Genomic DNA, 17635 nt, shown 5'->3' with positions numbered 1-17635 from the left:
GTGAAAAACATTGAACTAGCTTCAAACGTTTCAGATTGAGTGGGCCTGCTGTGAAAATGCTAACTGCTATGCCGCAGTTCTCCCCGTGGTTGGCAACACAGCCGTAGCAGCGCGATGTCCATTATGCCCTGCTTCCCAAAGACATGTCCTTTCTACGGGTTTGTCCCTCAGATTAGTGCCAGCTAAATGAATAATACATAGAGAAAGACAAAAAGAAAACACTTTTATATTTCAGAGCAAAAATAATGACTTGAGTATATTGTATTGTACTATATTGTACAGTCCTTACATTGCTTCCTCTTGTATTCCTTGCTTCCCTAAATAGTTTTTTTTTTTTATAGAATAATGTCCAGTTGTAATTTTTCACAACATATTGTAGATTTTATTTTAATAATGTCCTGTCTTTTAACCTATCACCTTGACACTGCAGGGTGGGGCTATTTTCAGTCCGGCCATTACTTTGAATCCAACCCGTGTTTAAACCTTTAAACCTGAAATGGGTCCTTTCAAGGCAAGACCATGTTTCGTATAAGGAGACGTGAGAGAGGTTGAGATGTTACAATCAAATCATGTCATGACCACTGCACCACGCTCACATGCACTAGCTCTCCACCACGCCGCCATGGCAACCAGAAACACATGGCATGCTTCGTTTGGTTTTGGTGCAAGGCAGTACCACCCTCCCACCGGCTCTCACTTCACTCCACCCAACCCCAACCAGGAAGGGAGTAGGGATATTGAGCTGTGTACGTCTATCTACTGCACTTGTTAACCGCCCGGCAACCGGCCATGCACTCAGTCTGAGGTGAGGTATCAGAGGAGGGCAACGAGGGCAAAGCTTGTTAAAAGTTCATCCCTTATGCTTGGCTTGTAACAGGTTGTGTGTCTGGGTGTAGGTCTGTCTCAACAGGGTTTTTAGTTTCATGAGATTCAGTCAAATGTTTTTCAAATCAGGAAAAGACAGACACGGATATGTGGACTAAGAGGTGGGGCTCAGTGGCAAAGCCAAACGGCAGTTGCAACATAACTGTTTCAACTCTAACTTGACCCTTATTAAAATGATGACTCTGCCCCTGAGCTTGTCTGACTGATTTTTACAGTTAAAAAGAGTCGAGGCAGAAGTTATATTACAGGTCGAGCAGGTTGACGGTCTATCTGATATTTTGCTGTTTCCCAGGTCATTATATTGTGGAGAGAGTGTTAAAGAACTATGCTGATTAGGCCATGACATATTTGTTCATCTTAAGATGTGTGTTTGGTTTGGTTAGTTGCAAGAAATATTGGTCTCTATTAAATATTTGCAGGCTTACACACTGAGGGTACAAAACATTAGGAACACCTTCCTAATATTGAGTTGCACCCCTCTTTGCCCTCAGAACAGCCTCACTCCATCGGGGCCTGGATTCTACAAGGTGTCGAAAGCGTTCCACAGGGATGCTGGCCCATGTTGACTCCAATGCTTCCCACAGTTGTGTCATTTGGCTGGATGTCCTTTGGGTGGTGGACCATTCTTGATACACACAGAAACTGTTGCGTGTGTAAAATCCAGAAACGTTGCAGTTCTTGACACACTCAAACCGGGGGCTCGGCACCTACGACCATACCCCATTCAAAGGCACTTAAATCCTTTGTGTTGCCCATTCACCCTCTGAATGGCAGAATACACACAATCCACGTCTCAAGGCTTAAACATCCTTATTTTAACAGGTCTCCTCCCCTTCATCTACACTGACTGAAGTGGATTTAAGAAGTGACATCAATAAGGGATCATAGCTTTCACCTGGTTCACCTATGTCAAGGAAAGAGCAGCCGTTCCTAATGTTTTGTACACTCAGTGTATGTCAAAGGCTGTAAAATATGTGCATATTTTCAGTTTCAGTCAACTGAAAGACACGCCAGACATGACCTCCTGACATTTGACTATTAACATTGGTATCAAAGTCAAAGCAGAAGAACATGTGCACCATGGGCTGCATCTGCATGTTGGCAGGAAAAGAAAAACAGCCGGATTCTAGTAATTATTTTTACTTTCTAGTGGGGTGGCTGGCTGCAATATATGTTCAAATATAATGCTCTGTTTGTCCTCAGTTTCATCTTGTAATATTGCTAGAAAAAGTACACAATTGGTTATTACAGTACCTGGCAGCAAATGGTACAGTACCATGCCATCTCTAAGCAGGCCTAATTATGACAACCTACTTATACAAATATGTGACCGTCAAAATAAAACAACAAAACGATGTATTTCTTAACATGTCATAACAACTGATGTCGGCTGCAAGCTGCTCTGTACTAAACAAATAACCCTGCGCCTATACACCATCCTCTCCAAATCGAAGCCCTAAATCCATTATCCGAGTGTGCAGCCTAATCAGTACCAACGCAGACATCTTCATCTGCTTCGATATCCGTCGCGGAGTCATTTATCACACCGCGACGCAACTCATGGGTGACCCTTACATTATTACCCATATAGTGCTAGATATACATACTGATTGGACGCAGCAGGGGGAACACTGGGTCTTTACATCGACTGACTGCGAGAAGGGGGAGACCCTCCATCGCGCGCAGGACAACAATATCTATGTAGACCCGGAGACCTCTCCGTTCTTATGAAAATACAAAATAGCCACCTTGCTTGTACCGTTGGCGGTCGGAAGAGTGTGAGAAAGTGCCTTTCATTCCGTCGTTTCGTCACGTCAAGGAGACTGACATTTACGGAGGCAGTGGTTCTCTCGGCGCAAATAGGCTACTACAATCGTAACTCGATCTCCCCCTGTTTTGTGTCGTGGTTGGTAGGGTCCTCAGTAGTTACACATGTGTGGTTGTCACTGCTGGACGGTGTCATGCTCGAATCCTCTGCTTCTTGCACTGCGCTTGTCCTCTTCTGTTGAGTGACCAGAGTCTTCACTGTTGTTCCCGGGCAGTGAATATCTGTCAACAGCCCCGTCGGCGACATTGGTATGTTTTATATTTCCATTGAGCTACGGGACTATCCTATCGTTTTGAAATAGCTGGAGTGAGAGTTGTGTTTGCCAGAACCTTTGTTTTATCACCGACTATTCCATTCAGAAAACAGCGACGCATTCCCTAGAAGTTGGAGCATCGTTTGGTGAAGTTTTGACACACCGATACTGAACAACAATGGGATTCTAATCGGACAAATCCACACCAGGTAGGGCCCTAAACTGTACTGTCATGTTTTCATGTATTTATTTTAATATTGTCCAAAATGATAAACACATTTATTAGTCGGGTATTGGTTTGGCTAGTGTTTGCTTCCTGTGAGAGTTGTTGATAAATTACCCGCCGTTCGTGTTTTTACAAGCGCCTGACATGAAAGCTGCAATCGAAAAATCCCATTTAATATTTTGAGGTACCGTTCGTAGCGTATATGTCTGTTGTGACACTTCTGAACTACCTTGATCAGGATAAACTGGCATATGTGCATTTTATTCGATTACGCATTGTTGGACACATTAAAATAGTTCACCTGGTATGTGCGCACGTGCTTAAAATAAGCACAACAAAATATATAGAAATTGCCTTTTGATTGCGTACAGCTGAAGGCCTACAGTAATTTTACGTTGTATTTAATCCATCCACACAACTATATGTCAGTTATTTAAAAAATATATCTATATTTAGCTCTCTGACATTGTTGCTATTTCGCAAACTTGGGAGACATTGCTGCCATTTACGAGTGCCATTGTTGTTGCTCATGTAGATGTATTTACTTCTTTAACTTTCCTGGCAGTGTTAGTTTGTATCCGGTGCGACAAGCGCACAGGTCGATTATCAGACAAATGTATAAAATGGAAAAAATAATACATCGTTGTCTTCCTTTTCTACGATGTCGACAAATACACTATATGCTCCACTGTGTTATTAATACACGGTATCATTACGGTTTATATGGGACCTTTCAAAACACATAACAGTACACTGTAAAAGCTTTCAGTTTGTCATCATTTCTGGGCATACGGTGTTGGTTATCCATAACGTGTGTTGGTTTATTATAAGGGACTAGCCTGACAGATTTATCTCCGTATCAGTAGTCTTAGGGCTCTATTCAATATGTATCGCTGAAGCGTTACAGATTGCTGATATAAATATAAAAGTCATTTACATTGAGCTAACACATGCAAGGTTTTCCGTGAATGCAGTCTCTGCGACCGCTGGAACTTTGCCTTTAATTGTCAATTGCGCTATAAAGCGGCTCTTCAGCGTTACGGATTGAATATAGACCATAGTCTTTATCCAACGGGGATGCCAACAATGCGATATAACAGAATACGCTACCCGTATACCAAAATATTTGAAAAGCATCCAGGTCAAATGTTAAAAATGACTATGAATCATGTCGTTGTCCCTGAGATAGATATGGTGCAGTGTGTGATTTGGCTCACTTCTTTACCCTGTGCCCTTCTTTCCCCCGGAGGCACTGAGCCTGGAAGTCCCTTTAGCCTACAGCAGAATTAAAATGTTCCGTAATTCACATACATTTTAATGTAACCCCCAGGTTAGGCTATTTTAAGATGTGGGGTGAAACGTTGTTTCAGGGGAATATTGGTTAAAGAAACAGCAGGCATGTAACAATGATTTATTAGACAGTCAATAGATACTTTATTGAACATCAGAAACACCAGTTTAAAAGTGTAATGCTATCAAAGATTTTGTAGTTATTTCAGTACATAGAGACTGTTTTCAGTTTTTCTTAAAGGTCAACACTGTCACTTTACAGTTGTAGATTATTTCATTGACAAGGTGTATAAGGTTATATTGCATCTTGTTCTCAGAATCAGCACACCACCGTTAGTCAGTAGAAATAGGAACACACACACACACTAGTATTGTCCATACAACATTTGTTTTAATTCAAATATATATATTTTTTAAACATTGTAAAATTAGATTGCACTCTTATCTCTTTTTTAAAATTTAAACAAGACATAAATAAACCATTTATGGGGGTTGACTCCAGTAGGTTCAGACCAGTGCCCTATAAACAGCCTGGACATGGTGCAGACAGCCAGTGTAGGTAAAACAAAGAGCCGAGGTATCTTCATGTTCTGCAATTGCGGCTGAAAAATGAGACTGAAGATAGAGGACGACGAAAGATTCCTGGATCCTCCTAAATAGGCTTTTGTTTAAACAGGGACTGGGCCTATGGAGTTGAACCAGGCTATAATGTGGCACTGCATAGAGGGATTTGATACACAGTTAGTTAAACTATTATAGTTCAGTCTTGTGTGTTTCTCGGAGAGAGAAAGAGGCCAGATATTTGTTCTGTTCTGTTCAAACTGTCTCTCATTTTCACTCAGGTATTGTACATCTTTTGTGGTATTTTTACTTTATTTTTCAAATAATTGTGCTCACTTTCATTGTGCGAGGAAGTTTTATATTATTTTTTATAACCTAACCTAATTTCTGTGTGGCCATGCTTTGGTTTGTAGCCTGCCGGTCTTCTGAGCAGGCACATGGAGCCTGCCGGTCTTCTGAGCAGGCACAGGGAGCCTGCCGGTCTTCTGAGCAGGCACAGGGAGCCTGCCGGTCTTCTGAGCAGGCACAGGGAGCCTGCCGGTCTTCTGAGCAGGCACAGGGAGCCTGCCGGTCTTCTGAGCAGGCACAGGGCTGTTGTTGGGCAGACAACTGGGTTGTCGTACAGTGTAAACGCGTCTGTTTAGTGTAGTCTACGTCCAGCCTGCATAACGTATGGCACTGACATCCACATACAGTACTGCTATGCGTCCTCTAGATGCCTGCTGGATGTCATTTGATCCTGTGACCCTTCAGTTATATAACTGAAATTGTTGCAAAGGGGAACTGTATGATTAGCCTAGGTAATCAAGAACGATAATGAAAGATATTTAATTGCCTTTTAGTGAGGGAATTACTCTATTTCAATTCTGCCTTAAACAATAATCTTTAAGACCAATATTTTGAAGGTAACAAGCAAAAGTTAGTTTGTTAGAAATGAAAAATAAATGTATATTATTTATGTCTAGATTCGAGGATCGGATCATGATGTATTTGACACAACTTCTTTGCAGAAGGTATTTTCTTTATGAAACTACCCCTGGTAGGCATTATTCAGAAGAATGTTTCTATTGCTGCGAAACAAATGGTTCCCGGGTGGGTGGAGGGTGGTGGGGTGGGCTAGAGAGCTGTGAGGTGGGGTGGAGGGTGGTGACGTGGGTTGGGGTGAGGTGGGGTGGAGAGCTGTGAGGTGGGGTGGAGCGGGGTGAGGTGGGGTGGAGTGGGGTGAGGTGGGGTGGAGCGGGGTGAGGTGGAGTGGTTGCGAGGTGGAGTGGGGTGGGCGGGTCGAATTCATTTGAAGTGCAGTCGTAATCAATTTCTGCACTAGGGGACGTCGATCTCCCATGTCCAAAAAAATCAGATTTTATTAGTTCACATTAACTCTCGGTTGATTGATGGGATCACTTTGGAGATCTGAGGTTTCATTTGTTACTCATACGTAGCCAGTGATTTAAAAAAAAACTCATGACAGGGCCTTTGGTGGCGGTTGTACAGGGTACTTTGGAAGGAGAGAAGGCATCATTTGTTACTATAATGATGTTAATAAAGTCCCGTTTGGCCGTCGTGATCCTCACTCTAAATCCATGCCCAGGTGTGACCGGTTGAAAGACGGTTGCCACTTGTCATTCTGATCGCATCAACAGTGTGTGTTCTTATTCAGGAGTCGCCGTTACTTCCCTGTGTGCACCAGATGGTTTATTCTGTGTAAATATAGCCTCTAATTCATTTTTCAGTGACATATTGAAGTGTTAATTCTGTCAAATGTGCATAAGCTTCATTAATACTATCAGATCAATGCCGTTTGAACAGAAGACCCAGTACTTCACCTCAGAGGCTTGCCAAACGATAGGGCAAGAGAGATACGTCGAGGCCTGTAGAAGAGAATGCCTCCTCTCCGTAGACAGACTGTGGGAATGGTATAGCAACCATGAAAACGGAAGCGAGGCCAAGGTAGAGCGCCAGATGTATAGAAGAGAAGGGAGTAAGGGAATAGCCACCAAGGGCATGCACAAGGCTGATTCACCAGCAGCTTGTTAAGTGTGGTGCGTGAGCAGTGCAGCAGAGGAGAGTAGCGGCACCGAGCGCCACACTCTGCCTGGAATAGCGTGTTTCATTGGAGCAGGGCTCATTGCAGCCCAGCCATGCTGAAACGGGGGAGGGTCGGGGGTGAGGAGAGAGGGAGGGAGGAGGAGATGGGGGTAGAGGAGAGGCTCCCTTCCGCCACGGGCAAGCAGTGCACAGTGCACACCAGCCCCAGCCAAGCTCTCGAGCAGCTCCCAGCTCACTGAGTTGAGTGCACTTGTGAAGTGGTGGCGTGGTGGGACAAGGAAAGAGAAATGGGGGACAGCTCCTCTGTCTGTCTGGGACTTTGTCAATCACAACATATCACAGGGAGAGATTGGAGAGGGGAAAGGTGAATGTTTGTGATTTAGTGAAGGCCCCCCCATTTATTTAATACACACACAAGCACACACACACAAAACTCCCCCTGACACATACCGGCCCACCGTCCTCCCTCCCTCCCTCCCTCCCTCCCTCCCTCCCACTCTTCGAGGGAGGCAATTTGTTATGATAGCAGCATGAGAACCTTAATGAAAGGCAGCTGTGTGTGGGGATGTTATTCTGGCCCAGTGAAACCCCCCACCACACACACACACACACACACACACACACACACACACACACACACACACACACACACACACACACACACACACACACACTCTCCTCAATACACCTGCTAAAACACATTTATGTATTGCTCTGTTGCCAGTCCGATGGCGATGGCTGCTGATGCAATGAACAGCACTACAGAGAGTCAATGTATTATTAGAATGGAAACCCCTCTGTGTGTCTCTGTAATGATGCACAAGCATACACACACACACACACACACACAAATACAAACACACACACACACACAAATACAAACACACACACACACCTGTCCATCTCCAACCGCCAGATTTATTTTCTTCTTAACATCAGCCAATTGTCTTTCCCTATGAACCTCACTAAAATATTTATGGACTCCTCCCTTTCCAGGCACAAGGCTTTGACGGCATTATGTCAGCGTCTAAAATGATGATGGATTTCTTTGTTGTTGTTGCCATCTCTGGTACATGTAGGCTCACTGTAAACACACGTTGTTCACAATATCTAAATATGTAGGATCATTTTTGGAGCTCTGGTACATGTAGGCTCACTGTAAACACACGTTGTTCACAATATCTAAATATGTAGGATCATTTTTGGGGGCTCTGTTACATGTAGGCTCACTGTAAACACACGTTGTTCACAATATCTCAAAATGTAGGATCATTTTTGGGGGCTCTGGTTCATGTAGGCTCACTGTAAACTGGTTGTTTCACTGTGGAGTTATGTGGTTGGTTGGACAAAGATAGTTTGACAACAAATTGTATGTGTAAAATATGGTTCAAACATATGTTTCTTCCAGAAGTTTGACGAATCTCTTGTGTTAGATGGAACCATATGGTTTGATGTGAAATGAAAATGTGGTCTGTGAACCAACAATGAATAGAGATCTGGAGGTGTCAAAGTGTGTTTGGTGCGACAACAAAAAATAAAATATGTACTCTTTCCATTGGCTCGACAATGCTCAATCCCGCTTGCGCTGTCCCTGAATTTGATGGTGTTTGGAACACAACATCCTGGTTCTCCCTTGCAGAATGCCTGCTTTGGTGCTTACTTTTGTGCCATTAAAGTGTTGCAAAATGCTATTGTCAGTTCTTATTGTTACCTGCTTAAAAATATTTAAAAACCCAATTTCATAAATCACGTTTTCAGTGCAAACAGAATGGATGAAAAACCTGTAACAGAATATTCGACATGCGATACAGCTCTTAAGACACTACTTATTGACATATTATGTCAGTGGACCATCCATGTACCTACAGCCAATGGCCATATTGACACACATTAGAGGAACGCTCAACTGGAGTTGAGACATTGACCCTCGGCAGTGAGCGTCTATGCTAGTTACTTGCTGTGATGGGGATGTAATGAGGTGTGTGTGTGTTTGTGAGTGTGTCTGAACGCCAGTGAGGGCAGTGGGGCAGGATGGGGCTGCCCAGAGTCCAACTCCTGGATCATTTGTCCTGAACCTTCCTCCCCACACTCCACACCTCACCTCCAGGCTCATTTAATCCATGCACACGCTGAGCAAAATAATTGAAATGTACACACTGTGGGTGTCGCTCCACTGTGTGTGTGTGTGTGTCGCTCTACTGTGTGTGTGTCGCTCCACTGCGTGTGCGTGTCGCTCCACTGTGTGTGTGTGTGTGTCGCTCCACTCTGTGTGTGTGTCGCTCCACTGTGTGTGTGTGTGTGTGTGTGTCGCTCCATTCTGTGTGTGTCACTCCACTGTGTGTGTGTCGCTCCACTCTGTGTGTGTGTGTCGCTCCACTCTGTGTGTGTGTGTCGCTCCACTCTCTGTGTGTGTGTGTGTGTCGCTCCACTGTGTGTGTGTCGCTCCACTGTGTGTGTGTCGCTCCACTGTGTGTGTGTCGCTCCACTGTGTATGTGTGTGTCGCTCCACTGTGTGTGTGTGTGTTTGTGTCCCTCCGCTGCTCTGTTGCCTCAGGGGTCTCCTGGTTGTGTGTGCGTTCATGAGTATCATCCGTGAGATAGCGCGAGTTCCACCATTATTAATTGACCCTCCAGCGTCAAGCAGAACATGTACCATTCCCCAGCTGTTGCATATATAAATCCCAATGGTTAAAGATGTACGACATGTACATCCTTTACTGAAAGGTCTAGTGGTGTATCTCTCCCAGGTGTCTGAGATGTACAGTAAGATAAATAATAATAATAATAATTGAAAAATGTAAAGATTTTTTATTTTCTTTGTGTTATGTTTGAGGTGATGTTTCTTTGTCGTCTTTGTCTGTGTTCTAAAGAACTAGTATGGCGGTACTGTTTGAAATGGAACATGTATTTATAGACCTTAATGACTGACTTCTGTATTTTCCTGACTGATGTTTCCTCATAGTACAGTATGCGAAGTATACTTTCCTCACACCGCCCTGCTCCATTCGCTTACCATGCTTCCTCCGTAACCATTTCTGATTGGCTGCTGGTCTTCCTCCTGCCCAATATTCCGTCAGGCGCGTAGGATAGGTCAGCTCAACACCATGTGACCTAGCCCCTATTCTGACGTACCTGTTTAAAATCTGGGCGCTGCTCGCTCACAGAGGAACCCTGCTGAGCGACTTGTGTACAGTCACAGGAGTACTGTACTGAATATGAGTAGCCTACAGTCACAGGAGTACTGTACTGAATATGAGTAGCCTACAGTCACAGGAGTACTGTACTGAATATGAGTAGCCTACAGTCACAGGAGTACTGTACTGAATATGAGTAGCCTACAGTCACAGGAGTACTGTACTGAATATGAGTAGCCTACAGTCACAGGAGTACTGTACTGAATATGAGTAGCCTACAGTCACAGGAGTACTGTACTGAATGTGAGTAACCTACAGTCACAGGAGTACTGTACTGAATATGAGTAGCCTACAGTCACAGGAGTACTGTACTGAATATGAGTAGCCTACAGTCACAGGAGTACTGTACTGAATGTGAGTAACCTACAGTCACAGGAGTACTGTACTGAATATGAGTAGCCTACAGTCACAGGAGTACTGTACTGAATATGAGTAGCCTACAGTCACAGGAGTACTGTACTGAATGTGAGTAACCTACAGTCACAGGAGTACTGTACTGAATATGAGTAGCCTACAGTCACAGGAGTACTGTACTGAATATGAGTAGCCTACAGTCACAGGAGTACTGTACTGAATGTGAGTAACCTACAGTCACAGGAGTACTGTACTGAATATGAGTAGCCTACAGTCACAGGAGTACTGTACTGAATATGAGTAGCCTACAGTCACAGGAGTACTGTACTGAATATGAATAGCCTACAGTCACAGGAGTACTGTACTGAATATGAGTAGCCTACAGTCACAGGAGTACTGTACTGAATATGAATAGCCTACAGTCACAGGAGTACTGTACTGAATATGAGTAGCCTACAGTCATGGCAATACTGTATATGAAAAAGCTATCTGTGAGTGACTGATTAAAAAACGCTTTGGACAAGAGCTCAGCTTGAAGGTAATGAAGTGATTATTCTCTCTGTAATTTGAATGTAATGTCTTAGTTTCAGACACCAGACACTCTGCACGTTCTTTGATATATGGTGCTATTGATTTGAATGTGTTCAGGTAGGCTAGAAGAATTGACGATAACATTCAGTCATTGAAAATCGCGATTTCCCTTTCAGCACGGCTGATATTACAGTGGTCTTGTGGAGACATGATGCTTTGAAGCGTAGCTTCTCTTATTTATGCCTGCTTTTAATCTCTCTGAACTCTGACCTTTTCCCTTTCACAGCAGAGATATGTTTGACCTGTGTGTTTTCCTCCTCCAACGTTATTTCTCGTACGTATCTGACTTGTTCTTTCACTCAGCAGAGCAGATCTTTTTGACCGGCATGTCGCTGCTCTGGCGCTGGCATTTTTCACGTTCCACGTCTTGCATTCCCGTATCTCTGCTCATGTCGCAATCTATATTTGATGAACGCTGCAGTAAATAAACGGTTGGTCATGAACACAAACATGAACCGTGTTTCCCCCATGGTTTTCCTACAGTCAGAGGGAGGGGGGCTTGGGGGTCACAGAACGGTGAAGCAGACTTGTTTCGATCAAGCTATTATTCTTCTCTTTTCTTTGTGGCTGAGCCTGGGTCTGATACAGCCATTCAGTTCAGTGAGAGCCAGGGCCGGAGCTGAGGCTATCCCACCCTCGTTTTTTGGAGAGAGATCAACATTCCTACAAAGTCCAGCTTTGTGACCAGAATGAGTAGAGTAGACTGAGACTGAGACGCTGTAACCTCTTCAGACCAAAGCCGAGCCCGCCAGCCAGCCAGGGACAGATATGTTCATTAAAGCGACAATAGATTGGGGGGGGGGTCCCCCCTCTCTTTCTCACGTGCACACACGCACACAGACACAGTCAAACACACACACACTATCCACTATCCAGACGACATGTTTCTAGTGATGGGGGGGCGATACAATTACATATTGGGATATAATATATTATACTTGGCTGTACCGGCACCAAAACTCCTTCATGGCTTGTTCTCCATCTTCTTTATAAATAGTGAGACAAGATGTTTGCAACACTTTTATTTCCCTGACTGATGAAAACTCGTTTTCTCATGGTCTCTCTTGTCTCTCTGCAGCAGACATATTGTGAGCAATATGTTTGGAACATCGAATGGCGATACATATTGTATCGGCATCTAAGTATCCTGACAATTCAAACCGTACATGCTTCCTCAAGTGCTCCTCCCCTGTTGTTGTTATAACGACCGACCATAGCAGTTGAGCCAAAGTGATCATGGCAGGTGTAATTAGAGGATGTATCCCAAATGGCACCCTGTTCCCTATGTAGAGCACTACTTTTCACTATCGGGCCCACAGGAGTGCACTATATAGGTACTAGGGTGCCATTTGGGACACAGAGAGAAGAATGTGACCCTTTGCTCTCGTTGAGAATGAGTTGTTTATACATGTTCTTGGATTGGGTTGGTTTTTAGCAATTATGGAGAAAATGGTTTGAAAATATTTATTTTGCTATTGTGGTTAGATTAGCTTTGTGTGGTTAGGCTACATTTAAATTATTTTGCTCAGCGTGTGCATGGATTAAATGAATAAATCATTTATATATATATATATATATATATAAAAAAATAGGCCTGCTGCATGCATACTGTTTTGATCTCTGTTACAGTCTTCTACAATTTGTAGTCTGCAGTAATTCATTATTGTTATTATTACTGAGAGAACTCCAGAACTGTTTACATGGGTTCACATGGGCCCAGGTTTGTTAATGGCAATGGGAGCCGTTTTTGGAGAGCTTTCATGTGTGTTTGACTTCAGTTTATGGGCGTCTTCAGTTGGAATTCAACATCCCACACATTTTATCTGTTTAGAATTTTCTGCAGCACCACAAAGATATAGAATTGCACCCTTCCTCAAGTCTACGTGGGTGGATTGGCATCCAGGTATCATTTTATGTCTGGCCAATGGTTTGGAATTGGGAATGAGGCTTTGCTTCTGATTGATCATAGGCAAATCAAATGTCACCTGGCTCGGAGTGGTGTGCTTCTCAAGTACTGAATTTGGCAAGGAGATGCTGCTGCTGTCGGTGGAATGTGTGTGCGTGTGTGGATAAGAAGGGAAATAGAAAACGAAACGAACGACACTTGAAAGAAATAATGAAGGTTATTGAAATGGAGTGTAATACATCTTGCATATTGAGCCCCGCTACTTGTTAAATTGACAGGCCCTAACCAGAAAGAATTTGCCTGATGGATGATTTGGGTCCGTCTAATGGCTACAAGCACTTGAAAAATGAAAACATCGACCCATCCGCTCCTCAAGTTTTCCATAGTCTTAATGAGAACTAGTGGTAAGGAAAGAGAGAAATAGGTGGAGGGGGGAAATGAAAAACTAAAACTCTGGCTGCTAAGCTATCTCGGGCAGCTAGGCTAACTCTGGCAGCTAAGCTATCTCAGGCAGCTAAGCTATCTCGGGCAGCTAGGCTAACTCTGGCAGCTAAGCTATCTCGGGCAGCTAAGCTATCTCGGGCAGCTAGGCTAACTCTGGCAGCTAAGCTATCTCGGGCAGCTAGGCTAACTCTGGTAACTAGGCTAACTCTGGCAGCTAGGCTAACTCTGGTAACTAGGCTAACTCTGGCAGCTAGGCTAACTCTGGCAGCTAGGCTACATGTGTGTTTCAGTTAAACTTGAAATGTTGGACACGTCTCCCAGTGGTATAATATAATAACACACGGTTGGGGAAGGTGTATTTTTCTGAACCTTACCTCCTTATTCCACCAATTCAGATCGAAAATATGAAAAATGCACCTTCCCTAAACGTGTGTTATTATATTATACCACTGGGAGACCTGTATGGTTTTCGGTACTTGTATATATTGTCTCAATGTCCATTTGAACACCAAAATTGCAACAAAAAAAACAATCCACTGATTTCTATTGATTTGATGGTAGCTTTGGGCAGGGTAGCCTAGTGGTTAGAGTGTTGGACTAGTAACCGAAAGGTTGCAAGTTTGAATCCCCGAGCTGACAAGGTACAAATCTGTCGTTCTGCCCCTGAACAGGCAGTTAACCCACTGTTCCTAGGCCGTCATTGAAAATAAGAATTTGTTCTTAACTGACTTGCCTAGTAAAATAAAGGTAAAAAAAAAAATATATATATATATATATATATAGGCTAGATACCAGATAAGGGAGAGGGAATTATTGGAAGGATATGACCCTTAAGTCTGATTAGAAACACACCATACCAGATTTTTTTGTCTTTTAAAATACATTTAGAAGTGACATTCCTAAAATGGAAAACGGTGTCTATGCATAACCATATGGGAATTAGTTTTACAGCCCACTGCTAGTTCCGTTCCCACAAAAAGTGTGATCAAACAATGGTTCCAAATCCCCTGGAATTGACTGTGTTGGTTTTGCTGAACATTTTTCTCTGTGTGCTCACGGTGGTTTTAATCTAGATGTCAAACATCTTGATAAAGCTGGGGGGTGTCCTTGACTGATCACAGCTTTACAGAGGTTGTCTAGTGTGGGACATCTCACACATTTGACAGACACATATCCTACAGTAGATTATGTTTTACACCTTATAATAGTCCTGGGCCTATATTTGCTTTGAGATGTCCTTCTAGAATATTCTACAGTGTGTTTTAAGATATTATTATAGACCTAGGCTTATTCATTTTGGTATATCCCATTCTGTGGCCTTTACTTAATGCCATTCCCTGTAGAATGAGTGCCTGGCTGTTCTTATTGCCACATGTATCTTCCAGTTGATTGGCTCGGAGCAGAGGAGGGATCAGTTGATTGGCTCGGAGCAGCAGTGAACAGATTGAGTGAGTGTGAAAGGCGTAATGGAGGTTATGGAGAGATAGGCGATATGAGAGAGAGAAAGAGAGAGCTAGGGAGAGGGTGTTGAGAGACAGAGAGAGAAAGAGAGAAGGAAAGTAGAGCTCCCGACCGACATGTGAGGAGGCTGAATGTCACACGTCTCGCCCCTCTGTCTCGCCCCTCTGTCTCGCCCACCTCTCAACCCGGCTGCCCGCCCGCTGCACACATGACATGCTGCGTTCGTGCTGTAAATTCATCTGTACTATCTCTGAGCAGAGCCTGGCACCACAGTCTGTTCTCTCTCCACACAGCCCTCTATGTCTTTATTTATCTCTCTCAATCTCTCTTGCTCCCTTTGTCTCTTGTGCCATCTTTCTATTTCTCTCTCTCCATCTATACCCCCCTCCTCCCTTCCTGCCTTACCTGTCCACCTTCCCCTCTCGTCCCACTACTTTGGCTGAGGCTACTGTGAAAGCAGTAATGGCAGCTGCTGCATCATATCAGGTGTGCGTGTGTGTGTGTGTGTGTGTGTGTGTGTGTGTGTGCGTGCGTGCGTGCGTATGTGTGTGCTTGTCTCTAAAGTGTGTGTTGTGTGTGGTGGTGTGTATTGCCTACCTACCAGAGTCTAGTTTTTGTCTTCCCAAATTACCCCTGGTAGAGGTGTCATGGCAGCTTCCTGTACGGCCATTATCCCAGCATGCTCTCAATTACCTGCTCCAAAGTATGCTCCACACACACACTTTTCCCTACTCAAAATCATGCCAAGAGAGGGTGATGACCGTATACCATTTGTCCCCCCCCCCGGCAGGCGTCAGGCGGAGAGAGAGAGAGGAGAGGAAGTACAAACTGCATCACGGTGGCTAATGGTCGCTCCCGCTCATCATGGCTACCGGCTGAGCGAACGGAAGTGAAGGACAATGTTTTTTTATTTTATTATTGGCATGCCACAGATTTGCATTCTCCCACAAAGTGTATTCCAATGCAATTAAGACTGCGACATGGAGGTGGTGCTGCAGGCTAGGTCAAGTGGTGTGTGTGTGTGTGTGTGTGTGTGTGTACCTCAGTGATGTGGTGTCCACCTGTCTACCGTCGCCTGCTGCTCAGAGACAGTTTGACTTTGGTCTCCTCTACAAGGGTACAGTAGGGGATTGGCTGTCAACTGTCAATATCTTCTGGTCTACTTTCTTCTAAAACTGTCTAGTCTGTGGATTTGGGCAAGAAAATGGTCATGTTTCATCATCTTTACATAGACAGGTTGTTGTTTTTTATACAGCATCACAGGGGTATTGCCTCATGGCTTTTCTTATAGCTGTGACTGTGTGTGCATAGATACGTGTGTGTGTGTGTGTGTGTGTGTGTGTGTGTGTGTGTGTGTGTGTGTGTGTGTGTGTGTTTTGTCGCTGTGCCCCATTCTCTGAATGTCGCTGGAGCTGGTAGCCTGCCTTGGCCTGTATGACTTCAGTGGGGTGGAAACATGGGGATGCTCTCTGCTCTCTCACAGAGGAGTGCCTTGTGGCTCGGTAGCTTTCAACACACCCACACACCGTCCCTCTCACTCGTGTGGCTCGGTAGCTTTCAACACCATTTCATCATTAAGTGTCTCTTCCTCTGGGTCCAAGCATCTCGTCACTCTCTAGTCTCTCCAGACCTTCTTGGCTCACACATGGATTCCTCTTCTCTCTTCTCTTCTCTTCCCAGGCCTCATTGACTGCGTCCCAAATGTCATCCTATCCCCTACATAGTGCACTACTTTTGACCCTAAAGGCTCTGGTCAAAAGTAGGTCTCACTGTTGACGTGGCGACAGCAGATGCATAAGCTACAGGTGCTGGTACTTTCCTTCTTTCATTCTCTCTCTCTCTCTCTCTCTCTCTCTCTCTCTCTCTCTCTCTCTCTCCTTTAGCTCTCCTCTATCTCTCCTCTATCTCTCTCCCTCTACCGCTCCTCTATCTCTCTCCCTCTGTCCCGCTATCTCTCTCTATCTCTCCTCTATATATCCCTCTATCTATCCTCTATCTACCCTTCTATATATAATTCTATCTCTCCTCTTTCTCTCCTCTATCTCTCCTCTATTTCTCTCTATCTCCCTCTCTCTCTCCTCTATCTCTATCTCTCCTCTATTTCTCTATATCTCCCTCTCTCTCTCCTCTATATCTCCTCTATCTCTCCTCTATTTCTCTCTATCTCCCTCTCTCTCTCCTCTTTATCTCCTCTATCTCTATATCTCTCTCTATCTCTCCCTCTCTCTCTCCTCTCTCTCTATCTCTCCCTCTCTCTCCTCTCTCTCTCCCTCCTGGGTATTTCTGGAGAAAAAGAGAAATTAAATAACCCCTGTTGACTTTTCCTAAGTGTCCAAACCTGTCACTAATTCCACAGAAGAGTGTATGATTATTGTCATTTCCTTCTACAGTTCTAAATTACCCATAAATGAAATGTTACCACCCATGGTGAGGGAGAGGGGAGAGGAAGACAAGATTTTAGTGATGTCTGTCAAAGTGGAAAGTTACTCCTGTAAAATGTCTAGATATAGCCTGATTTAAACACTGCAGTAATCAGTATAAATTGTAAAAAAATAATAATAATGGCATTTTGCTTTTCCAAGGTATTTCCTGTACT

General features: G+C 44.0%; 1 protein-coding gene across 2 annotated transcripts in view; it reads left to right on the top strand.

Moving 5' to 3' along the window:
* Positions 1-2492: 2492 nt before the first annotated feature.
* Positions 2493-17635, top strand: part of LOC115137566 (teneurin-3-like) — a 383150-nt gene continuing 368007 nt past the window's right edge. The window contains exons 1-2 of one of the 2 annotated variants that reach the window (XM_065024893.1): positions 2493-2961; positions 3073-3175. The gene's annotated coding sequence lies outside the window, so the exon portion shown is untranslated. The remainder of the gene's footprint in view (positions 2962-3072; positions 3176-17635) is intronic. The other variant, XM_065024894.1, reaches the window with a different exon arrangement.

The sequence above is a fragment of the Oncorhynchus nerka genome, linkage group LG11 (genome assembly GCF_034236695.1).
Source record: "Oncorhynchus nerka isolate Pitt River linkage group LG11, Oner_Uvic_2.0, whole genome shotgun sequence".
Classification (NCBI taxonomy): domain Eukaryota; kingdom Metazoa; phylum Chordata; class Actinopteri; order Salmoniformes; family Salmonidae; genus Oncorhynchus; species Oncorhynchus nerka.
The sequence above is the reverse complement of the archived record's forward strand: the minus strand, read 5'-3'. Positions and strand labels throughout refer to the sequence as shown.